A 26,983-nucleotide genomic window follows, 5' to 3' on the forward strand; every position below is an offset into this window, starting at 1 on the left:
CTAGAGATCGAGGTCTAAAATGACACAATTTAGGTGATATAAGTGCAGTTGATTTTAAGCAGTCATTTGCAGTGGCTAAATACTAATTGAATAGGCAGGAGGCCAACACACACCCCTGCCTAACGCCACAAGCAGTGTGGATAATTCTAGAAAGACCACCAGTATGATTTAGGCGAACTTGCATGTTGGTATTAGTGTAAAACCCGACAATTAGTCTGAGGAGACCAGGGGGAATGCCCAAGTCTGGAGCTGAAGCCAGAGTTTATTTCGATTGACTGCTTCAAACGCAGAGCTAAGATCGAGAGAGTCAACAAAGATTGAATCATACTTCCCACCCCAGGCTAAGTGTTGTACTCACATAGTTGTTGTTTGTATTGAGAAATGTCAAATCCTAATACTCTAAATTGTTCCTTTCTTTCATTATGTGTTCATACACAAATGTTGATTATAGAAAAACTATGGAGGAACTTGCTCTACTGTGATTTATAAAGTCTTCTCTTTGGAGATCATTAGATGTAATTTCAGAGAGACTCGGTATTGCAGAAAGTAATTCTAAGACCGTTGTTCATCTAAGTATTACAGATTGATTTTCAGGTAGTATTTCCTCAAATAGTATCGCATACAGATATTCCTCAAAAGTGTTTTTCACATTAGGCAAGCCCTCTCTTTGGGTTAGTTCAACAGGAGGTTCCCTTCTTCTAAGTGCATCAGGACCTAATGGAGCTTGAATGGAGAAGTCTTAGTTGAAATAAATGACTCGCCATTCTCTCTCTGGTTTGGGCCCAATGTTCCACTTATTGGAATATCTGTAGAAACTGTGTGGCTGCTTAAAAGTTGTTAGCGTGGTAGTGTGACCTTGAGTTTTTTGGCAGAGTAGAAAGAAGAGCTGCATGTAACTTCAGAAGTGACGGGCTTAATGAATACTCCTGGCCCTAATAGAGAAGAAAAGCGCAGAACATTCTGAGGTCCTAATAGGGAAGAAAGTTCTTGATGCCTGACCACATAAGTTTGTCCAAATTTGGTTTTTGATGCTGTTTTATAGTCGCCTCCTTCCACAATCTGTGGTGAGCAGGCAGATTTTGTGCCTAATACCATATTCTTTGAGATATGTGCTCCGTTTTTGGCTCACATGAAACAGTGCAGGATTTGGGTATGCCATGTCTGGTAATTGTATTATTGTTGTCATTAAGGCTATTCTTCAAGAAATGGGTTTTCCCTGGTCCAACATGGATAAATCCATTGGTGGTTTGGGGTATTGTAGTGGTTTGGGGTATCTTGCTGGATGGGGATTTTGTTTATTTGACGATGCAGCAGATTTTGTCAAAGCAGCAGATTTTGTCAAGGCTGCTTTTACTGCCGGTTGATCTAAAAAAAGGACCACACAAAAAATGACCGGGTTGTAGAACTTAAAAATGCATTCAAAGTCATTTTGTTTCTGTTCAGAAAGTAAGTGGCTACCAATGCAGTAAAATGGCTGAGTAGTGTAGCCAAAAGTAAAGTGTGCATCTGCCTCAAGCCTAGCCTCCAACACAGGTTCACAGTCATAAACCTCACCTACAGACAGAAGGGGTTCTGTGGGAGCACCTCTGCAGAGGTATCCATATGGGCTACTAACGGCAGCACACCAAATTCAGTGCAGACTTCAGTCTCAGAAACCAGGAACCCAAAAAGCCATAAAATTTGCTTTCTGATCTTAACAACCGAGCAGCAGATTTTGGACTCCTTGTAGTTTTTATAATGTCTCTTCTTGGACTCCAGCGCTGATACTTAAGTCTAGCTGAGAGGGGACCGCTGCATGGATTAATACTATTATTCTTGAAGGTGCAAAAACTCTTTTGCCCACATGATGAAGGTGGTAAAGGCCACTTTTAATGGCACAGGGGCAATCTGCTGGTTTTGGAAGCAAGACCACGCAGAGCAACAGAGTTTCGAATCCCAGATCTGCGCTTCGAAACCGATCTTTGGTATTGAGTGGATTATAGAAAATCAATAAAATAAAGAAAATGATAAAAAAAAAAGTTAAGAATCAAAGGAGTGACGTCTGTCACAGGCCACTCAAAGGTAGGATATATGGAAAGGTGTACCAAGAGCAGCGGGCCTGATAAACTCAACCAGGAAGAGGATGACTGGACCAATGAGCAAGATTTCATTTATTTCACAATTTCAGCACAGACAATCCGATAGTATCTATTCATGAGCTTGCTTTCAACTGATTATCCTCCATACTTTGTCCCGCATTAGAAGGAATTGGGCGTTACTTGTGTACATTTTGGAGTCCTGTTTATCACGCTTGCCTAGCTGGGTAACAAAAAAAACTTTCCTCCACAATAGAGCAGCAAAGGGAATGAACATGAACTACCTAGCAACGCGATTCTACAAAAGGTAGGAGTAATCCCAGCCAGTTATCTCCTGAGATGCAAGAAAAATAAACAGTTAAGTACGACAGTACCACAGACCAAACCCTTTTATTCAGTAGCTTTCCTCGTTAGCTGACGATTGGATGTAGACGTCAGGAAAACGAAGCCAGCCACAGCAAGAAGGGTGGAGAAAGGCACCAAATACTGAATACAGGAAGGGAGATTAAAAAAAAGTTATCGGGTGAGGGAACATAACCCGGGTGATATGAGGATGCAACTAAAGTATGCTGGTGTTCTGTCACCAGAAGGGGCAAGATTTCGGGGTCAGCGCCAGGGATAGTGTAGAGAGCATAGTGCAACAGTTCTCTGGTTACAGTCCTGGGTATCTGTAGTAATGGGTCAAAAATCTCTATACGGTCCTTGTTCCAGTAACCAGGGAGAATCAAGTTAACAAGCCAGTGGCAGTCCAAGTTTGTTTACCAGTACATGAAAGGTTGGATCCAAAAGCTAACAGTCCCAAAGCGACATTCTAGGGTCAGAAGCTAATTCATCCAAACCCTCACACACATGCTAAGACTGTGGAAGTAAGCTGAGAAGAGTACTTACCACTCTTTTTAACTTGGTCTTTTTGTTTGGGCTTCGAAGAAGCGGTGCGCTTGCAGTCAAGTGTGTCCTGCAGATTCGTTCTTGCAAGTCATATGACCGGTGCCCCCGTGGAACGCTGTGATTCATAATCCTGTCCCGGGGCTGGTTGTCGTTAACCTCAAGGGTAGCCAACAAGCCCTGGTATTCGGCCTTTTGGATTTCCCCACACTCTTGTGAGCCTTGATGACATGCACCAGTAAAGCCATGTAGATGTTTAATACAATTGGCGAGAGAGGTGAACATTGAGGAGCTTCACATTTGAGGGGTATTAGTCTCTAGATGGCCGTTATCATTTTATTATGTGCATGTAATTTCTGAGGAAGAATGTAAACAGTAGACAGCAGTTGCTCCAATTCCTATCCATGTTTCAAAGTGGTGATGTGCATGTCTCGACATGGATCCCTAGCTTTTTGCGCCTAGAAACCCAAGATACGCTTCTTCACCGCAAAAATATTAATTGATCAATCCTCACAAAGCTGTGAAATGCACAAAGTTGCTTGTTGTAGCATTTTGTATGCTTGGCAGCGCAATTACTATACAAGATAGTTTCAGAATATATATTGTATACCATGTTTTTCAGATACACACACTGTCAATATTGTACATAAAGAAATAATGGAGGGACAGCTCGACAGTACCTTTACATAAATTAATATTTTTTTCAGATCAAAATAACCTGGTGTACTCAGAGACCCCATTAGAAACATAATTGTAAACAGAAAAATTGAAAACCCTGAAGAAGTGTGCAAGATGGTATTGGATTACTTTGCAATCTTTCACAAGAGCAAGAAGATTTTGTGTAATATTTTAGTGTCAGAATTCCTCTTCACAGATTTGAACCCGTAGTGTAGAAGAAGAATTCTTCCCACCAATGTACTCCTTTGAATGTAAGTTATACACAGTGAAAAGGAATCAATTAATTGAAAGAATGGATATCCCACCGAGACCACGTGGCTGTAGAAGGAAATATAACACAATTAGTACCAAATGACTGATGATTGAAAATCACAATTCTAATCTAAACCCAATAACACTAACCTGAGTGAACTGAATAGGAGGGCATGTACTACCACGATCAGGTTAAGAAGAGAGCCCAGAGAAGTTCTGCAAAACAATATTCACTATGAGTACCACTATGTGCCTAAGAAATAACAATACTGAGCTAATGAGCTAATGAGCTTACACCACAAGAATTTTCTTACCAGGGAATATCCAGGAGTGAATCCGTAGAATGAATGACACGAGCCTCCTTCAGCAATCCGTGATAACAAACGGTAATCTCACGGCGCGGGGAACAGTTCTTCCAAGAGTTGCAGCGGCGGCTGTCCCATGGCGCAGCGGCGGCTGTCCCATTCCCACGGCGCAGCGGCGGCTGTCCCACGGCGCAGCGGCGGCTGTCCCACGGCGCAGCGATGGCTGTCCCACGGTGCAGCGGAGGCTGTCCTACGGCGCAGGAAAAAACTTGTGGGTCACTTTTTAATCCAGGTGAATATGAAAGTTAGCACAACGTACTAGGAAGTTACAAAACACACGAGACGTAAATTCAGAATTGCTTCTTAGTGTGGGTTGAATGGTACAACCACAAATCACTTGGTGTGGTAACAAAAGAGGACCTTCCGATCTGAGAGGGAGAGATTCTCCATGGATACGTGAAAGAGCATCCGCCTTCGTGTGTAGAGCACCAGGGCGATAAGTAATCGTGAAATCGAACATTGAAAAGAACTCATTCCATCTGGCATGCCGGGCTGTGGAACACTTAACTGACTGTAGGGCTACCAAATTCTTGTGATCAGTGTATATCTGAACAGGAAAAACCGAACCCAATAAATGATGTCGCCAAATCATGAACGAATCACAAACTGCTAACAACTCCCTCTCTGTGATAGTGTAATTCTTTTCATAAGAGGTAAGTTTTCTAGAGTGAAAGGCCACCGGATGTAACCTCTTAGTTTCCGGACATTCCTGAGACAAAATTGCCCCCAAGGCTTTCGCCTCTACCACAAACGGTAACTTCGGATTAGCGTGTTGAAGAACAGGTGCGCTGGTGAAAGCGGACTTAAGACGCTGAAAGGCTTTGTTACAGTCATCATTCCAACAAAAAGGTGTCTTATTGCTTGTTAGAACGGTCAATGGGGCGACCAGAGATCAGAAATCTTTAATGAACCTTCTATAAAAGTTAGAGAACCCCAGAAATGATCATAAATCTTTCAGGGAGGTAGGGATCGGCCTGTCCAGAACTAGTTTAACCTTAGACTGACTCATTTGTACTCCATTACAAGTAATCTCATACCCCAGAAATTCTACCTCAGATGCATGAAAAATGCACTTCTCTAACTTCGCATACAAGTGGTTGTCACGAAGCCTCTGTAGAAAACTTGTAGCATGTTGTACATGTAGCTCATAGGATGCAGAATATATTAATATGTCATCCAAATACACCACAAGAAACTGGTCCATCGTATCATGGAAAACATCGTTAATGTAGTACTGAAAAGTAGCGGGTGCATTGCAGAGCCCAAATTGCATGACTCTATATTCGAATAATCCGTATTTGGTCTTGAAGACTTTTTTCCACTTGTCTCCGCTACGGATCCTCACCAAATTATAGGCCCCTCAAAGATCCATCTTGGTAAATATTACAGATGACCCTAGTTGGTCCAAGAGTACAGAAATCGGTGGTATGGGATACTGATTACCCACAGTGATGGAATTGAGGGCACGATAATCAATACATGGACGGAGCTCCCCCTCTTTTTTTGGGCACAAAAAACAAAGTGGAGGCTGCCGGAGAACGAGATGGGACTATGAAACCTGATTTTAAAGATTGATCAATGTATTCCTTCAGAATGACATCCTCTTTGTGGGTTAAAGAGTAAATTCTCCCTGAAGGAATTTTGTTCTCCAGGGACCAAATCAATGGGACAATCGTACTGTCTGTGAGGAGGTAGCACTGTACCCCCACCTTCATCAAACACATCTCTGAAATCGGAATACTCAATCGGTAATTCGGCGGCCATGACCGCCCCAATCGTGGCTGCAGTTTCCAATAAAGGATGACAAGGATTGCAAGTTTGAAACCTTCCCTTCCAAACTCCTGGACTCACAGTACTCTAATAAGAATTCGATACTGCCAACGTGCCAGTCAATTGAAGGATTGTGCAACTTGAGCCATGGAATGCCTAATATAAGCTTGAACTGGGGCACAGAGATCAAATCGAAATAAATGTGTTCTGAATGACCCTGAAGTGTTTCCATCACCAAATCCTCTGTCTGTCGTACCACTATACCAGATATCAAAGTGGAACCATCAACAGCATTGACTACAACAGGGATTTCCTTTTCAATAGTTGATACACCTAATGTCTTGGCATATTGTCTATCGATGTAATTTCCGGTAGCACCGGAATCCAGAATAGCAATGACCTGGACGACCAGGTCTTGAGACAACCTAAATCTCCTAAGGAAATAGGTTGGTTGAGATTGGAGTCCGCGGAAACTGGTACTCGACAATCGGACTCCTCTTATTGCCGAACTTTCAAGTTTCCCTGTTTCTTATTAGGTTTCTTGGTACAAGCTTTTAACAGATGTTCAGAAGAGCCACAATAAAAACACAAATTATTCTTCTTACGATGATCTCCTCTTGAGAAAGAGGACCCCGTGTAGCAGCTCCGATTTGCATTGGTTCTGGAGCACCTGCAACGGGTGTGGGATTCACCAGGATTCTAGGTGGGAGTGCCACGTCTTTCCCCTTTCCTGGCAGCCTTACGGGCATCGATCTGAAGAACTAATTCCAATAATTCTGGAAAAGTAACCGGAACTACTGGTACTAAAGCAAGAGTATCTTTCAACGAGTCCGATAATCCTTTATAGAATAAGGATGCCTTCTTATCGTCGGGCCATCCAGTTTCTGCAGCCAATTGATTACATTTGGCTAGATATGCCAAAAGAGTCAACTCCCCTTGCTGTAGATTTAACAATTCCAGTTCCATAACTTGAGACTTGTATCGGGTATCAAACACTTTTCCCATTGCTTCAATGAATGCATCACAATCAAGCAATAATGGGCTACCCTCTTCCAAAAGAGGGTTAGCCCAAGATGCGACAGTAAAAAAGCCGCCCTGGTAGCGGAATCAGGAAAAGAACCTGGTCGGCATAAAAATGTAAACGACATTAATTCAAAAATGTCCTGTACTGCTTGTGGTCCCCATGGAACCTTTCTGGAGGAGCCAATGGGAACTATGAGGTAATGTATACCGGGCCAGCCTCTGCCTGTGCAGGTTCAACAACAGGCACATTAGGCATCGCCGGAGCCACTGGTGGTAATGGCTGAATGGCAGTTTGTAATTCGAGGATTTGTTGTTGTGTAGTAGCGTGAACATAGGCCATATCAGATCTTAAATCAGCCACTAACTGAAGCAAAGTAGCCAGGGTCTCTTTGGGGTCCATGTTAAAGAAGGCTTCTGATTCTGTCAGAATTCCTCTTCACAGATTTGAACCCGTAGTGTAGAAGAAGAATTCTTCCCACCAATGTACTCCTTTGAATGTAAGTTATACACAGTGCAAAGGAATCAATTAATTGAAAGAATGGATATCCCACCGAGACCACGTGGCTGTAGAAGGAAATATAACCCAATTAGTACCAAATGACTGATGATTGAAAATCACAATTCTAATCTAAACCCAATAACACCAACCTGAGTGAACTGATTAGGAGGGAATGTACTTTTTAAAGAATGGATATCCCACCGAGAACACGTGGCTGAGTGAACTGAATAGGAGGGAATGTACTACCACGATCAGGTTAAGAAGAGAGCCCAGAGAAGTTCTGCAAAACAGTATTCACTATGAGTACCACTATGTGCCTAAGAAATAAGAATACTGAGCTAATGAGCTTACACCACAAGAATTTTCTTACCAGGGAATATCCAGGAGTGAATCCGTAGAATGAATTATAAGAGCCACCTTCAGCAATCCGTGATAACAAACGGTAATCTCACGGCGCGGGGAACAGTTCTTCCAAGAGTTCGTATTCCCGCATTGCAGCGGAGGCTGTCCCACGGCGCAGCGGCGGCTGTCCCACGGCGCAGCGGCGGCTGTCCCACGGCGCAGCGGCGGCTGTCCCACGGCGCAGCGGAGGCTGTCCTACGGCGCAGGAAAAAACTCGTGGGTCACTTTAATCCAGGTGAATATGAAAGTTAGCACAACGTACCAGGAAGTTACAAAACACACAAGATGTAAATTCAGAATCCAAAAGGTTAATCCATAAGCCAGTCCGAGTCCAAAAACACCTTGCGGGCACCAAACAAACAGTCAAGGAAATTGCGAAGTAATCTAGGTCACAGAAGCCAGAGATCAAGAAACCATGAAAAGCTATGAGGAAAAGTCGCGAAAACAGTAGGGTAATCCAAAAGCCAAAAACAAGTACAATTCCGGGTCAAAACACGAGAAAAACCGTAGAAATACAAGACAAGAAACAGAACGCCAAAATGCTCAATCAGAAGCGCTGTGCAACTAAGGAGGAGGGGCTAAATACCCAGGATCACCTGATAAACGTCGTGATCGTGCACGAACGCTACCCCTCCTTAGCAACGTGTCACCAAGCTTCCATGGCAACCTTCAGGCTCCGCCACGGATCGCGTTTCTGGCAACCAAATGCCGTTGTCCCAGCGCTTTCCTTTGTTTGCCTTGTCTTGCTGCTGAAGGCGCACGAAAACCCGTCCGCAACTTCCCATGCCTGACATTTAGGAACCTGATTGCGTTTTATTATAATAATCAAAATACATATTTTATTCTTTTCTCTTTTCTTTTTTCTTTTGATAAATGCATGTGAAAGGTATAGCACTAATTGATTTATGATTTAATAGTTGTGCGTTTGTATGCACAAAGTTTTTTTTTGTCATCTGAATTACTCTTTTGTGTCAGTTCCTTACAGATAAATAAGACCGCTTTATAGTCCAATCCCCCTCTTTTTTCTGGGCTGGAAGTGTGTATTTTTAATTATTTATTTTGCCCTATTGCAGCCAGCCTTGTAGCCAAGCTGGGTGATGTCATGCAGCACAATTAGATGATTGTGTTAGTGTACAACATTGTTCTATAGAACGTGTCTTGTGATTTTAACTGTTATGGGTGAATCCATTGTTGCGTTTAATTGTGTAGGTATTGAAAGTTTTCAGATAACCCACTCCTTGTGGGTGAAGGTGACTTTGTTTGTGGTGTACTAGAATGTCAGATGACGGCTTGAGTATTTTTGTCCTGGATAGACAAGAATGTATCTGGGTGGATCTAGGTCAGGTTCATTTGTCAGATGGGTGGTTTCAATGAGTGGGGGAGACCTTTTGTTTCTAGTTTTCATGCCCAGCATATCGGTTCTCACTGCGGGTTGTCTACTTTTGCAGAGAGTGGGCCAGATGAAGAAAAACTTGAGATGGTGCATATGGGGCTGCTATGGAAATAGTAAGAAATCTGTGAGAAGCAGACCATGAAACCGGGCTGTAGACATGCTGAAAAGAACACCATGAGCTAGTGTAAGAATAGTGTTCTGATGAGCAGTAATATATGTATTTTTTCATGTTTATTTCGGAAATGTCTAAAACACTCCATAAAAACAATACAATAGAGAAAATAAAATACAATTCACAGTAATTAACAAAAATACAAAATTGAAAAGCAGAAGGTCACAAAATAACTAACAGCCAGGCTGGCCCTCAGTTCATGTCATACTGCTAAGCAAGCACTTCCTAATAAAAAGAGCCAATTCTACATAGGTCAAAAGAGTACAGCCAACATGTGGAAATTCAGGCTGGTATTGTACAAAACCCAGGTTGCAGAGCAGAGGTCGTAACACAGAACCTCTAACATTTGCATAAGCCAGGCAAAAAAATAACAAATGAGCAAGATCCTCACATTGGGCCTCACACAAAAGGCAAGACAGATTTACACCATCTACCGACCAAGCTGCCACCATAACACGTACAGGAACACTGTCAAAGCGTGCCCTAGTAATAAGGACATGCTCCTCAGATGACTCGGCCCACAGTAATATTATTATTGCTTATGTACCAGCACTTTTCCTACCTGTGTCATAGTCTTCCTTCTGGAATGCAGCAGTCCAATAAAATGTGCAAGATTACATAATGTGTGTGAATCTTGGCAGGTCTGCTGCTGGCCATGTAGAAGGTGTGAGGTGAATGAGCTGGGCCAAGGACATGTGAATTGGGTATAGTGAAAGGTGTAAGGGCAGGGATCGAAATTGGGGATTTGTTGACCATGTGCAAAAAGCAGCTCCTGGGTATCCAGCATATCCAGTTAGGCAGGAGCTACCTCTTGGGAAGCGGGCGCTAGTACAGACTATGCAGCAAATCTAAATTTGCGCAAGATTTGAAGCCTTTTGTCCATTTCTTGTTAACCTATATGCTCTAAATGTCCCTTAAGAGTGTTATATACATCCTAAAACATACACAGCTAATATCTCATAGTTGGGTTTGTATGGCACACTTGCCCCAAGAGTCAAAAGTAGCTCCTGGAGCTAAATAGCTCCCAGCTCCTGGCAATTTCGATCCCTGAAGGGACATATATGTACACTGAAGAGGGAAAGGACTTGTGTATAGATGAGCCTCTAAGGAAGGCATGGTATCAACAGTAAGACAGACACAAATGACCACAGTTCAAGGATGTTTATTGATCTTCAAAAGGGGTATGATAAACGCTTATCAAATCCTAAATCTGCAGATGGGAGCAAGCTACGACCATCCAATAATAATAACGCAGTTCTAGTGGTGTCTTGGCAAAATAAAAGGGCCTATACTAAAAAACCTATTGCCAATCCTTGCCTCTAAATACACATAGTGTGTGGGTAGTGTTTATGAAAAAGAAAGAAGTGTTCACAAAAATGATATGTCAGAATGTTCAGGCCATTGGCCTCCCTTTCCCCATGTTTTCAGCACGGGACAGGGCAGTCCACTCGAGCGTAGCACAATCTCTGGCTGCTTTAGCACGAGGATACAGTTCACTCATTAGCATCAGGGCCTTCTGTGCCCAAGTCTCTTTGCCTATCAAGGTCTCTTCATGCAGAGGGCCTGATATGACAAATCAAATAAGTTATTTTCCCATTTCAAGTGCTCAATTCAGGTGATTCACTATTCACCTCGGATTCCCCTCAGCCGGGCTCAGATCCCTTTAATACAACAATCGTCACTTTGGATCCTCCTCTTCCGAGCTCAGATCCTCTTTCACAATGTTCATAGGATATTCCTTCTCGGGTGAGTCACAGTTTACCCCAGATCCCCCTTAGCCGGGCTCATATCCCCTTGTTAATACAATTAGTCTCCCTCAGCCGACATCGGACCTATTTCAGTCAGCATCATCTGTCAAAGACTTTCGAATGTGCACAGGGTTTGACTTGTCCCGTTGCAGGATCACTTCGATTTCACAATTCCTTTTTACATTTGCCACCTTTCAGTTGGATATCTACAGAGACCTTCGAATGAGCATCCACGTGGCGCCGGATCACTCTGTTTACAGTATCTGTCTTTGCTTCAAAAGTTCAGTCACTCATCTGCTGTTTAATTACATTTGCGTCTCTTTGTCTCATACACTTCACACACTGTTCTCTTCAGTTTTCTCTATACAATGTTGCCGCTTGCAACCTTGGCATTAACGCTGACTGGTTTGGTATCAATCTCCCCAACTAACCGGCCGTGCTGACTTTTCTGGTGTTGCTTTGTTTTAGAAGCCAAGGACAGTACCACATCGGAAAACGACCCCTCCCTGCCTTGGTTAACAATGCAGGTTTCTTCAGCTTTTATTCCAGATCTTACTTTTCTTATTCTTGAAGGCTCATGAAAATAACAGTCTTTCTCTAAAAAGGTCAAGGGCACTTCCCTCCTTGCAACCCTCTGTGGTTTTGCCGTCTTTCTCCTTGTATTAAACTGCCATCTTGGAGCTGCTGTTTCCTCGTGTGTTTTGCCTTGCTCAGTGTGTGCTTTTGTGCTGCGCCTTTGATCCGTGTGGGGAAGTGTGATGGAAGTCGGGTGTAATGATCAGTAATTTGCCTGACCTTGCCTGACCATTGTATTGGGACATGTCAGGTATACGGCTCGGGTGTTAGTCTGTTTTCTTTCACAGTGACCTGTCCGTGAGAAAGTGTTCATGTCGGAAAAGGGAAGGGGGTTGAGTTCCTATGTATCCTACCTGATAGGATGGGGGAAAAGGTGTTGCAGTGAAGGGGAGACCGCGTCTCGCTGTCCAGTATCCCACTTTCACTCTGCGAAGACCCCTCATCCAGGTGATGCTCCCGCACTGGTCCACCCCCAGGAACTGGATCCAAAGCGATGGCTGTGTCCTGGCCACCTGGATGACAGATCCCCAGGGACTAGCTGGTGAGGCACCTTCAGGTTTCTCACAAGCCACACAGGATTATTGGATAACATGACTTTGAAAAGTGCGTAGGGTGACCAGATTCCTGTGAGCCAGTGAACCTCTTTTCTATTTTTGGGCTTCAGTACAACCAAAACACTGTAGGAGTGTGGCGAGGCTAGTCTATGACACATGTGGCACAAAACAATTCCTGTTAAAAGGATTGACTTTATTAACTATTTATTCAGGGAAGAGTTTGAACCAAAACCTATAGGATGTAGGAAAATATGTGCAAACAATAAAGATGTTTTCTAAAGCAAACAGTGTTGTGGATGGGTCAGCACAAAGTGGGGGTTTCTCCAGGTGCCCAGTAACTCCGAAGACAAGTGCAGGGGTCAACTAGTTGTCATTTCTCTCTGCCCAGGAGTTGCACATCATGGCCCAGGATATATTAAAGTTCAGCCTCATGAATGGAGTGACTGAAAAATGCCTGAACTTACATTTTTCCCTAACAGTGGCATGAGCCCAAAAATGCACCTTTCTTGAACTCCTAATTCTATTCCAGTGTTGCTACGCAGTGTACTGTATTGCTGACTTATTCTGTTAAATCCTGTCTTCTATGATGCTTGAACTGTCTTCACTTTTTACATTCTCTTTAATAAATTGCTTACCATTTCATTTCTGTTCCATGAGCTCTTCCATCTTGCTGCTACCTCTTATTTAATCTTCACCTATCTCTTCCGCTACTTCAGAACTCTGTTACTGCATTAATATCTGTTACTGTTTCTTTACTGTCACAACATTTTTCTCTGCTGCCGCCTTTTTTGTGTGATTTGACCATGCCAGTACTTATGCAACTATAACTTTGTGTTCAGTACAAATTACCATTCATGTTTTACATGCTTTCTAGAGGTTTACTATTGTACATTTTATGCAAATTTCCAGAAACATACTTGGGATGTCGGATAGGTATATTTGCATGGCACCAGTTGGCTTGAGGAGCCAAAAGTAGCTCCTGGTATCTGTTATGTCAAGCTAACCACCAGACTCTTCTAGGCACTATCCAGCAGCTAAAAAAAGGCCCAGTAATGTCAAACCATGCAAGTGTTAAAGGAAAGGAATAAGTGGGCACCACTTTGTATGATGATTCTTGAAATGAAGTAACAAAGTAAACAGAAGAATAAAGCTTCTCAAAAAATACTTTTAGGGAGCTGGCTGTGAAGAGTCTGGAGACACCCTGACTCGAAAAGTAACAGTGAAGGAAAAGACTAAGTATGGCCAACTTAGTCACACAGCCGCTCTCAGTTATACCCAAAACAACGGGTTATGAAGTTAAAGACTTTCTTCAAAATATTCCTGTATGTAGGTAAACGTGCTTGTATCCAATTTCAAAAATGATAGTCAAAAAGAATCCAAGTCAGAAATAAATTCAATAATACTTTATCAAAAGATCATTGATTAGAGCACAACACTAATGGAATCTTAGTGAGGCTGCAGCTACACATCACATGTTAGGTATGGACTTAATATGCCAATGCATTTCGGAGTATACAAACTCCTTCATCAGGGCAAGTCTGTATTGAAATAATGTGAACACACAACATAAAAACACATGCATAAATCAATAAAGAAAATTTAAATACATACCAGAGTGCAGAATGTTCATATGAGCGTTGGAATATATGTTTGGAAATAAACAACAAAATAAATGCAGTAAGGAACAAGTAAATCAACAACATAATAAGGCTAAAGGAGTGAAAAACAAATAACAAATGGTACCGTTATACCGGTGTGTAGCCAGTGTAGCTTTTTTTAGGAGTGTCAGGCTGTCAGTAACACCCGTGGTCCAATAAAGGACAGCGGTCACAACGGCTTTCTAAAAGCATGAAAGTTAGAGTAATCATAGGGCTACATGTGTTTAAGTGACGCAGTTTATCTATTACAATCTAAAATGCAAAGATACCTGTAAACGCAGCACGGCCGTGAGACAAGCTGTCTGAACGCTGCAGTGCATCGCCGTATTGTGGTGTTGCTAGAAAACGGGTTATTTACATAACCACGTGACCGTATCGCGTCTATAAGACGGCGCGATGCGTGTGACTTTCAAATAGCTATTCTATCTCGATTTGTAAGTCCCCAAGGTATAAACTAAGTAGTTATATAGTGTAATGGTGGTCAAGTACTAATTCTAGGGTGCATAATGTCTAAAATAAAATTATAGAATCAGCATAGAAATGAAAAAAATACTCTGTGAAAACAGCTATGTTGTTTACATACAAAATGGCAAATATAAACAGAATCAGCAAAAATAAATAAAATCTACCGCTAATGGTGGCATTGAAAACAATGCCACCTTGGGTCCCAGACTGGACATCCGGGAGGCACGGCAGCAAAGTGTATACATCTATGTAAATATAAATCAACCAATTTAGCAGATGTAGAGCGACATGAAAATTTCTCAATCAGGGAAACAAACATAAATATTATATGTCACCTGGAAACCCAGGCATCAAATACAGAAAAAAACAACTTCTAAAGCAGATGAAATAGCACAAGACAGTGGAATACTGTCATACGTAAAGCATGATGTCCATGTACAACAAATCTGAGGTTCAAGGGAAAGTCTATAGAGTATACTGAACCTTCAATATTGGTTGCCACTGAATCACTATGTCATAGTTAAATGTAGCAATGATAGTTAATCTCTTCATTGAGTCCAGGAGGAGATAAACTACCAAGTTTATCTATCCAAAAGGTTTCTCTCCTTTTAAGCCGCAGTCCAAGGTCCTCATGTGGATTTTTCTTGCTCAATACCTCTAAGATCAAAAACTTAATTTGGGTTAGGTTATGTCTATTTTCGATCCAGTGGCGGGCCACCGCTGAATTCAAATGGCAGTTCCGGATACAAGAACGATGTTCATTCCAACGTACTTTCGCTGCTCTTGTGGACTGACCTACATAGTACTTCCCGCAGGGACACTTGATACCATATATAATGTTCATGCTATCGCAAGTTCCAAATGTTCTCAACAGGATTTTTTGACCTGTACGGGGATGGTGTATTGTGTTCCCTTTCAATATTAAATTACAGTTGGCACAATGAAGACAAGGATATGTCCCCGTGCGTTGGGTAACAGGTTCTTTCAATCTCGGGCGTGTATGTACCAGTTCATCTCACAAATTTCTGCTCCTTTGATATGCAAAAACCGGAAGTTGGTCAAACAGATTCTGTACTCTTGTGTCATTTCTGAGGATGTTCCAATGTTTCTTAATTGCATTTTTAATTTTATTGCTCTGTACAGAAAATTTTGAGACGTATACTGGTGATTTCAATTCCTTTGGCAATTTAACAGTGTCCGATAACAGAGTGCTGCGATCACATGCATTCACTCTCTGGGATGCAGTATCTAGTTCTGATGATTTGTAGCCACGACATAAGAACATTTTCTTTCATCAATAATTGTTGGGCTAGACAGTCTTCGGGATCACTCACTATAACGCAGTAATTGACTGTATGGCAGATTTCTCAGGAGACTAGGTTGATGGAAACTCAATCAGTGCAATAGATTATTGCGATCAGTAGGTTTGCGGAAAAGTGTAGTCTTGTAACCAGTATCACTCTTGAGTATTTGAACATCCAGAAATGTAATCCTGTCTTTGGATGTTGTGCTGGTGAACTGGATCCGCTGGTCAATACTACTCAAATAATTTTAAAAAAGCATCAAAAGTAGCTTCTGTGTTCGTCCAAATTCCAAAAACATCATCAATATAACGTACCCATAGATGTATGTGCTTGTTCCAATCTGGCTTATGAAGTACGTTGTCCATTTCAAATTTGTGCATAAAACAATTTGCAGGACGGTGCCATAGTCGCACCCATGGATGTTCCGGAAACCTGTAGGAAGAATTTATTGTGAAATTGAAAGTATGAGTTTTCTGCTACAAACTGGAGAAGAGCCATTATGAATTCTTTTTGAGCACGGACCTCAGGTGACTCCAACAAAAGCCATTGTACTGATTCCATTCCCAAATCATGAGGTATCGATGTGTTTAAACTTTTGACATCAATCGTGAATAGTAAGTATTCTGGTTGAAAAGTGGCAGTATTCAGCTTTTGTAGAAAGTGAGTAGTGTCCTTGATATAAGTGAAAGTCTTTTGAATCAAAGGTTGGAGAAAAAAGTCAATGTACACACCTAGCCTCCTAAAGGTATTCATGCACACCTGGTCTGGGGCAAGACAGCCGCAGTTGCCTTTCAGAAATCTGTCCCCTGGGAGACTGTCGCAAATGCAGCTACATGGGCCTCCCCGTCAACTTTTTGTCAACATTATTGTCTAGCCCTGAGCTCTAGATCTGATGCTCAGTTTGGCCAGGCTGTGCTGAAGAACCTTTTTCAATAAGGGGATTTTCCATCCACCCGTAGTTCCTGTGAGGAGGGCTTGGGAGTATGGAGGAAAGCGGACGGGACATAGGAGTATAACCAGGGTACTCACCGTAGTGACCACCTTACTCCTAGTCCATAGTCCCCTTTCCTCCATACACCCGCCCGCTGTCCCCTCTAATAAGGTTCCTCTGTTATTGGTTAAATGTCTCTGACCTGGTGATAGAAAAGGACTGATGGGCGATGCGCGGGGCAGAGCCGAGATGGGTGGGATTACGGCCACGCTGTACCCCGCGCAGAAAGGGAGGAAGGACTAACATTTTTGCAACATTTTTGATGCTTTATCAAAGTGCTCCGGTCCCGTTCCACAGGACGGAGGAATGTCCCATTAGTATGGAGGAAAGGGGACTATGGACTAGGATTAAGGTGGTCACTACGGTGAGTAACCTGGTTAATTTTAATGGAATAAACGGATAAGTTCCCATGAGAAGGCTCTTCCAGAATTTACTTAGTCTGGATCCCTCTTTGCCCTTCCTGCTTTCATCGTGTCTTTGAAGACCTCTGCTTGTTGTCAGGTTCTCCAGTTCCTTTATCTAATGTTTTTTCAGTCCTGTTTCACCTCCGCCTCCTTTTTTTTTTTTTCTTTTCATTTTGCACTTGGTTTCCTCAAACAATCCTTGCGGAATGTAGGCCCTGGATTTCATCAGGTTTGACATTTCACTCTTTTCCCCGACTGTTAGGCAGAAACCTGTGCAGTTCCCTCGGGGACCACTGCAAAAGATTTAGGACTACAGGTGTTTGGCAGTAAACCCACTTGGTAGCAGTCTGTACCACACAGATTCACTTGGTAGCTGTGGCTGAGCAGTCCGACTTCCCTCAAGAAGAGTTAGGCAGTATACAGAGTATTCACAATAGGTCAAGAGAACACAATAGAACAAGTAAACACTGACCAGGGCTTGGTGTAAAAGAGATATAATTATTTATTCAAAACCACATCTAGAAAAACACACAGGCACTAATAGTAAGCAATTCAAAATCACAGTCACTAAAAGATATACACTCCCTTAAAAGAATATTAGACAAGTCTTAAGTAAAGCCCCACTTATTTTCAGACAGCGGTGAGCGCTTAACGTAGATGGCACTCTAATAATTCGTTTTAAAAAGGGAGAGAGAAGCAGAGAATAAATTGAAACAGATCCCAACACTTTTTCACGAACACAACAAGAGAGGAAGGCAAAGTAACACCGTGAATTCAGAGTCAGTAGGCAGGATCCCCTTTAAGAGGATCAAAACGAAATGTGTCGAAGGTCACACGGTTGCAGTGCACAAAAGTCTTGTAACGGTTCAAAAAGGAGTTGGACTAAAGAAAGGGACCAGTTAGAGGGTCAAGGTGGCCAGCCCAGTCCAGAAGGTTAAGGGGTTATTATTACCTTGTAGCAATCTTTAGAAAGGGAGGCCTGGCGGACACGGTACCTTAAAGTGGTGAGAACACTCCAGCGGGGGCAGTTGTTCCTGGCAGCGGATGCAAGTCGGTGCTTCGTCCGGGGGAAGAGAGGATCTCGTCGGGGAGGAAGATAGGAGTCCGTTGCACTGCCAGGGAAGAAACCAGCCGCTGAGTTTCTCAGGTACAAGGAGCGGTCCGTTGATTCGCGGTTCAGTGGTAAGTGGCTATCCGGCCGCCGGGGTGCTTGGCACGGGCAGTTCCACCACAAACCGGTCTGGGGTGCGAAGAAAAGAAGGTAAACTGGTTGTGCCCACCAGTCGGGGGAAGAAGCCTCTCCAGCCGGGAGATCTTCTCTGTCGTCGGGAAGTGGTGAGTCGGTTCCGCAGGCTCCACCGGTGGTGTCGTCGTGGTAGGTCGGCTCAGCTTCTCCCTCGTCGGATTCTCAGGTCCTGTGGCGACTTCTGAAGTTCCAGTCCCCAAAGCCCTGCTTTTATGCAGTATACCCCCATTCACTCAGCCTAGCTGTCAATCAAACATGCTAAGTGGTGACCCGGCCGGCTCACCACTTGGGCCAATCACACAAGAGTGTCAGTCCAGGGTGCCTAAACCCCCCTCCAACACCCCCTGTGGTACCCAGACAGAGTGGCACCACTTCTGGAGGCTTCTGTGGAGAAGCCCGCCAAAAAGTGGAACAAAGGGCTCGACTTGGGTTGGAGTCACAGAAGAGAACACAAACGCCATTTTAGAATCGAGTCCTGGCAAAAAATACCAACCGGCGAATTAATATTAATTAAATAAACCGGAGGTATGTTCGAGGCTATGAGAATTAAATAATTAAAGTTGGTAGCCTCGAACAATGGGAAAATCCCATAGGGAAATATTTGCGGTCGAATATAAAAAGTAATATCCACTGCCACCAGCCAAAACTCGATCAGGGGGGACGGAGACGTGCCCCCTCGACTAACAGACCCAGGGGCAATCTAATTGCCCGACCAGTACGTCCACAATATGATTGTTTGTACTGTTTTCTGTTAATAATTTGGGACTAGTAAAGCCAATGGTGACTTTACATGCCCTGGGAGACAGTAGTCAGTCCCAGGGTATGGAGTCTATGGTGGGGTGTCGCTATGACACCCCTGTGTTACTGCACAGAGGGTGCTGTGTAACACACATAGTAAAAACACATGAGACCCTATGGAGTAAAAGACCCCATATCCCAGAAAACACATTAACAGTCAAAGGAACACCATAAATCATGTCCACGAGTGGGTGAAAGAGTCTCACTCTTGGCAGGAGAAAAAAAACAAACTCCAGAAATCCAGCAAAGCTGCTGGGGGACTCACTAGGTTAGGGAATTCAGCCTAAAGAGAGAATTCTCCCCAACACAGACCTTGGGTTGCTTGGGTTGCTTCCTTTCAAACGTTTGTTCCACCTTCTATTCTACACCCTAGTGTTTGATAACTGTTTTGGCCCTTTGGATTGACTATGTCATTTAGATTTGTTTTAGGGATTTGGATGGATTCCTACATCTTGTTTTGTGGAACAGATCCCCAAACCCATTAGTATGACTTTCCTGGCATTGGATAATCGGGTGATTTTTTCCTCACCTGTTTGATCTGCTTTCTTAAATGGCTCAGAGTGTCGGTTCCATCTTGGAATCCTTCTGTTGCGTGTTCAGGTGTCCGTCTTTCTGCTATGCCTCAGTGTCATTCCGCAACTGCAAAAACCGATGTTCTCCAGCATGGGGTCTGGCATGGATTCACATGCTCATGAATATTCCCCATCGTCGGGCTGGAAATCCTTGGTAAAGAAAAAAATCTGTTTGTTTCGTTTCTGAACTGTCTATCTACTAATAACCAATCACTGGTCTCTGGGTCGTACTGCCCCCAGCCAATGACTACCCTCTACCTAAGCCCCTCCTCTGGCAGCCATCTTCAGATTTTTAACGCACGTTCAAGTGTTGGGAGTCCTTGTGCTATAGCTCTCGAGCTTTTACTGCGTGTCGGGTTTTTTTGAAGACTTTACTCTTATTTTTGCGGTCAATCGAGCCTCAAGTTCCACCGATTCTACTTCCGATCAACGGGGACCCATTTTGGAATTTTTCTACGCCCCTCAAGGGCGAATTTTCATCGAGTTTTCACTTCTTGGAGGATTCCGGAAGATCTTTGAGGCCTACCCCGCGTGGACATGGCCCAGGACAAGGGAAACATGACGCCTGGATCCAAGCTGTTCGGCAGCTGCCCTGGATGTGGATTACAGAATGTCTTCAAGGAAGATGAGCACTCTCGGTGCCTCTACTGCCTTCACAACGACAAATCGCATGTGGAGAAGGACTGTGCGTTTTGTAAGAATATGTCCGAACGGACAATGAAGGATCGTCGCGTTCAACTCACCAACTGGCTGGAAGGGAAAAGCCCAGCAGCAGGTGAGGAGGAGTCTGAGCAGGCTTCTAAGTCCTTTGAGGGCGCTCCGGCGACGGGGGCCCAACAAAAGGCAAAGCACCGCGAGTCCGCGGGCACCGGGAGTGCTGATGGTTCGGGCTCCTTGGCTGCCAGGCAGGGCGCGGTGTCACCGACGCCATCAACCACGTGCCAACGCTCTGGCTCAGTGAAGAGGAAGTCAGAGAACCCGGGTAAGCTTTGGGAGAAGCCCCGGTCGATCCCGACGGCGACAGCTGGGGCGGAGCGAGGCAGCGACCCTCCCCCCCAAGGTGAAGGCCTCAGGCGCGCCCAAAGTCGCGAAGGCCCTGATACACCCGGCTAAGGCCTCGATCGAAGGAGTCGTGGCGCCCCTGGCGAAGCCTTTGGACGCTTCCCCAGTGGATACGACTTCCGGGCCTAGAGTTTCCCTGCCGCCCCAGATGGAATCATCTTTTCAGCCTACCAAGAAGTCCCCTGTGAAACCCCGGGTGGAGAAAGAGGGGGGGCACGGTAGCCATAACAGACACAGATACCACCTCTGAAGATGAGCTGGCTGGTGTCGCAAAGGTCCTGGACAAGAGGTTTGAGAAAGTCCGGTCCTACGGGAGGGATCCCGATGAAGCGGATGTAGAAAGTGATGGCGGAGCCGCGGACCGTGGAGGAGACGGAGGACCCTACCCCCCAGCCGTTGCTCCCGCCGCAACCGATGCCTGTGCCACAGGACAACTCGGGAGCAATCTTGATGGCTATCAAGGCCCTGGGTACGGCGATAAGGACAAGGCTGCCCTTACCCCCAGCAGCGCCTGGACCGTCGGGAAGCCCACCGAAGAAGCAGAGGTGAATCCACCTCCCCCCCTCCTTTCCAGCCTTCACCTCCTTCCTCCTCCACTGAGGGATGAGACGGGAACGGAGACGGCGACGACAGGAACGGACGACGACTGTGTTGACGACGGAACGGATCTCCTATCACCTCCTGCCCGGGCCTCCCCTCCCCTCGACAATATTTGCTCCTTTTACGCCATGATCGCCAGGGCATCGGAGCTCTTCCAACTTTTTCCCGAAGAACAGAAGGAGGGAGAACGACGGGAGACCAAGAAGAAGACCGTTCTCTCAGTACCGTTACTTGATGACATCTGGGACGAAGGACTGTCACTACTTAAGAACCCATCCATGGCTTCTGCGAAGAGGGACCGGTATGAGAAGAAGTAACGGATCCCAGATTCCGCCCCGGTGTGCCTCAGAGCCCAGCTGTCCCCGGATTTGGTGGTCTCCGCAGCGGGCAAGAAGAAATCGGCAGGGGCGACGGGGATCAACTTCCACTTCCCCACCGGACAGCAAGGGGAAGAAGCTGGACGCCATGGGACGACAAGTCATCTCATCGGCGGTGACGGCCATCAAAGTGGCCCACGCCCTTGTGATTGTGGCGCGCTACGACAGGGAACTGTGGTTAAAGATCGCTCCCCTCCTGGACTTCCTCCCAGACAAGAGAGTAGAAGCTCTTGAAATCCTGCAGGAAGGTGAGGTGGCTTCGGACCACGCCATCACGGTGGCTATGGACATCGCTGACACCGGCTTTCGCCAGATGGGCAACAGCGTTTGCCTCTGCCGGCGAGGTTGGCTCAGGGCCACCGATTTCCATCAGGACGTGCAGACCAGGGTACTGGACATGCCCTTCGACGGGAACAACCTGTTCGGCAAGGCAGTGGACGAGTCACTGCAGGCCATCAAGGCAGACACCGAGACGGCTCGGGCCTTGGGCTCCCTCCACCAACGACGGCCACCCTTTTGGACCTCCGGACGCAAGTCTCAAGGTGCCTCCAAAGGATTTGGTGGCGGTTCCTCGTCATACCGCAAAGCGGCTTGTTCATCATCGAAGGAGGCCTACAGAAGCTGCAGCAAGGCCGGAGGTTGTCATTGTTGCCAAGGAGGCCAAGGTGTCGGCGAAGCAAGATTGAACCGGCCGTGACGTCGGGCCCCCACCCAAGCACCCCGGTGTGAGGCCGGCTGGCGAAATTCGTCAGTGTGTGGGAGTCCATCTCCACCGACCGTTGGGTGCTGGACGCGCTGGCCCACGGGCACGCTCTGGAATTCCAAAGAAAGTGTCCCCGTCTACCACTTGTGGCCTGGAAGGAAAACCATGTGCCACAGCTACTTCTGGAGGTACAAGCAATGCTGAAAAAGGGCGCGATAGAACGTGTCCCAAAGAGGCTCTGGGGCTCCGGAGTGTGTTCGCGGTACTTCCTCGACCGAAAGAAGACCGGCGGTTGGAGACCCATCATAGACCTTCATCGTCTAAACAAATACATCAAGTCCCAGAAATTCCGGATGGTCACCCTTCAGCACGTCCTGGGGAAGCTAGAGGAGGGCGACTTCCTATCGTCGCTGGACGTGGAGGATGCCTACTCCACATCCGCATAGTCAAAGGACACTGAAGTTCTTATGATTCATGGTCCAAGGGCGGCACTACCAGTTCAAGGCCCTTCCCTTCGGATTGAAGTCGGCGTCCAGGGTCTTCTCCAAGATGATTGTCTCATCCGAGCAAAGTCAAGGGAACTCGCCGTCGATCACACAGTGAAGACCATCCAACTGTTCGTGGATCTGGGATTCTCGATCAACTTCGTGAAATCCCACTTGGTACCGTTGCAGGACACCCTGTTCCTGGGATCCAGACTCGACACAGTTGCATGATTGGCTTCGCCTTCGGAGGGAAGGACGAAGGCCATCCTGGGCAAGGCACAACGGCTGTTGACCATGGACATCGCCAGGGTGAGGTCCATCACGTCCCTACTCGGCATGATGTCATCGTGCATCTACCTAGTGCGCCTTTGCAGGTTGTGGTTGCGACCACTGAAGGAGTTCCTCGACGCCCGTTGGATGCAAGCAGCAGGCTTTTTCCAAGACAAAATCTCCCTCAACGAGACGTTCTGCCAAGCAGTCCGGTGGTGGGGCAACCGCACGCATCTAGCGGCAGGTATGGACTTCCAGACCCCGACACATCAGGAGACGGTGACGACGGATGCCTCCCTGGAAGGATGGGGAGCGCACACTGGAGATCTCCACGCAAGAGGCCTTTGGCTCCCGGAGGAAAGGTCACTACACGTCAGCGTCCTGGAGCTTCGAGCCGTGTTCTGGGCCCTCAGGTCGTTACTGCTGTCCCTCAAGGGCAAGGTGGTGAGGGTCCTCACCGACAACACCACCACGATGTTCTACATCCGAAAGCAAGGGGGCACAAGATCCTCAGCCCTATCAAGGAAGCGCAGGATCTGTGGCACTGGGCCGTCGCCCAGGGTATGTTCCTGGTTCCTTTCCACCTGGCAGGAGTAAAGAACACCGTTGCCGACTCGCTCAGTAGGGAGCTGGGCTCGTGCCACGAGTGGGAACTCCGTCGGGATCAAGTGGATCTGCTATTCCAATGATGGGGCAATCCCCAGATAGATCTATTTGCAACGAATACCAAGTGCAAGAGGTTCGCCAGCAGGTTTCCCAAGCTGGGAGCATGGGCAATGCATTCTCCTTCCCCTTTGACGGCCTGTTGCTTTATGCGTTTCCACCGTTGCCGTTGCTTCTGCGACTCAAGACAGTTCCCGGTGCAGGATGATCCTCATCGCACTGACGTGGCCGAGGCAGATATGGTTCCCGGACCTTCTGGACTTGTCAGCATCCCCCCCCCAGTCAAACTGCCGATGGACGTGGATCTTCTCGACCCGGGATCGCTGAACCTGCAGGCCTGGCTCCTGCAGCACTAGAGTTCGGAGGCTACGATATCCCGGCGGACTCCAAGGAGGTCCTTCAAAGGCCAGGGCGTCCTCGGCTCTTATGTGGTATGGGCATAAATGGAAGAGGTTCTCGGTCTGGTGCCGTGAACAGAAGATCAACCCTCTAAGGATTACGGCCCCTCAAGTGCTGCCGTACTTGGTATCGCTGGCCAAGGCAGGGCTGGCACATGCCTCCATCAAGATCCATCTGGCGGCTATCTCCCACTACACCAGAACTCCGGGGCGGTCGTCACTGTGGTCCCACCGCCTAGTGAAGGGGTTTATGGCAGACTGTTCCGCTTGTTCCCGCCGGTGAAGGCCCCGGCCCTGGTGTGGGAGCTCAACTTAGTGCTGACCAGGCTCATGGGTCTGCCATTTGAGCCTCTGCATTCGGCATTGTTTAAATTCCTGTCATGGAAAACAGCGTTTCTTGTGGCCATCACCCCTGAATGACGAGTGGGAGAGATGCAGGCCCTCTCCTGTAAACCTCCATACCTGACATTCCACGAGACGAGGGTAGTGCTGAGGATGCACCCCTCCTTCATGCCCAAGGTGCCGTCGGACTTCCATCTCAACGTGCCCTTGGTGTTGCCTGTTTTCTTCCCGTCGCCTTTGTCGCCGGCTGAGAGGACTTTGCACTCGCTGGATGTGGCTAGAGCGCTGAAGTTCTGCGTGGACCGCACAAAGAGTTTTCGGAAGACATCACAGCTGTTTGTGAACTTTGGACCTGTGAACCAAGCAAAGGCCCTCTCGAAGGCTTCCATTTCCAGATGGCTCTCCGGCTGCATCATGCACTGTCACCGGTTGGCAAACCGACCGTTGCCCGGCTGTCCGAGAGCCCATTCGACCAGAGCGATTGCTGCTACCACGGCGTTCCCGTCTGGTGTGCCCCAGCTGGACATATGCAGGGCTGCTACTTGGAGGTCGACGCACACCTTCACAAGATTCTACTGCGTCAACCTTGATTCCAGGGAGGAGTCCAGAGTCGGCCAGGCAGTGCTGCGTAATGTGTTCGATTGAAGGTGAGCCTGGTGAGGAGGTAAGAGATGCTTGTTGTTGAAATGCTTAATGTTGAGCCTTGCCACCTCCCGTGGTTGTGCATGTGTGGACTGCTATCTATTCTTGTATTCATGAGCATGTGAATCCATGCCAGACCCCATGGTGGAGAAGGAACAAGTTACTTACCTATAACTGTTGTTGTCCAGCATGGGTCTGGCATGGATTCACATGCGAACCCTCCCTCCAATCCCTCTGCGGCTCTTCTCTTGGTCCTACTGCCACTTTATGTGCTACCAAATCTGAAGATGGCTGCCAGAGGAGGGGCTTAGGTAGAGGGCAGTCATTGGCTGAGGGCAGTATGACCCAGAGACCAGTGATTGGTTATTAGTAGAAAGACAATTCAGAAACGAAACTGATGCTGATTTTCTCTTTACCGAGGATTCCCAGCCTGACGACGGGGAATATTCATGAGCATGTGAATCCATGCCAGACCCATGCTGGAGAACAACAGTTACAGGTAAGTAACTTGTTCCTTCTTCAAACCCTTTGTTTGGTAAATCTTCTGTTTACATTTCATGCACATCACATTCTGATTTCCATATTCTTTGCAGGTAATGCCAAACCATGTTTTTCCTTGCTAGTAGGTGTTTTAACATAGGGGAACGAACACTGCAGTATATTGCAGTTGTCATTCAGACATTGGAGACATATTATCCAAGTTTGCAGGATGGTTTGGTTTTCCTTAGCAGTACCAGAAGATACCTCTCTGTTTTGTAACAGGGTTCTTCAACATCTGAGTGCGTTATATTGCATCTTCATGTTGGTTCCATTGCAGGGCCCCACTCCTTCCACTCTATGGGATGCACATCTGGGAACGGCTGTATCAACCCAACCCCTAGTGGCTTGCCCTACTGACGTGAAATTGTCTCAACGTATCCACAGGTAGTTGGAATCCTTATTAACTTCAATTTCACACATAAGATTTAAGCACTCGGTGCCAATTATTAGAAAAAAAGGGAACCCCAGGATTGGTAAATTGCTATTGCTATGGCATGAAGTTAAAATATATTTTGCCGGGCAAGAGATAGAAGGTGCTGAGATCTTTTCCAGACGAGGTGAGCAGTGATGTGTACAGGCAACGGTGTCGTGGACATATACAGGGTAGGTTAGCGATGTGTGTCCCAATGAGGGCTCAGTTTAAAATGGCATTTGTGCGGTAGAGGGGGTCTGTACACTGGGGGTTGGGAAGGCGATCAAGATGACACCTTTGATGCCTGGAGAGTAAGCTGTGAAATAAGGATGGCAGTCTCCAGTTGCTTTTGATGAATTCTGTCTGTCAATGTGATCTCTCTAATAATGGAAACATAAACATGTTGACGCTATATGGCATGTGACCTATAACGGTACAAACTACAAGAGACTAGGAAGGTGGGAGAGGGCCATTGACACAGGACGACGGGAGGGCAGGGTGTACTACAGGAATATGAATAGAACTGTTCAAAGAGTTGAAGATGTGTGGGAAAGGTTGAACGAAAAAGTCTTCCATTTGTTGTCGGTGTTCTTCTCGAAGGAAGAAGGACTTATACAGAATCAGGGACTGATCTCTGTCCTTCATGTTAATGGTTAGAA

At 46.0% G+C, this 26,983-nt stretch overlaps 1 protein-coding gene across 3 annotated transcripts in view; it reads left to right on the top strand.

Moving 5' to 3' along the window:
* Positions 1-26,983, top strand: part of DHX30 (DExH-box helicase 30) — a 1,582,523-nt gene that overhangs the window by 15,403 nt on the left and 1,540,137 nt on the right. The window lies entirely within an intron of this gene.

This window comes from Ambystoma mexicanum, chromosome 2p (assembly GCF_040938575.1).
Source record: "Ambystoma mexicanum isolate Mex_15411 chromosome 2p, UKY_AmexF1_1, whole genome shotgun sequence".
In the NCBI taxonomy this organism is placed as follows: Eukaryota; Metazoa; Chordata; class Amphibia; order Caudata; family Ambystomatidae; genus Ambystoma; species Ambystoma mexicanum.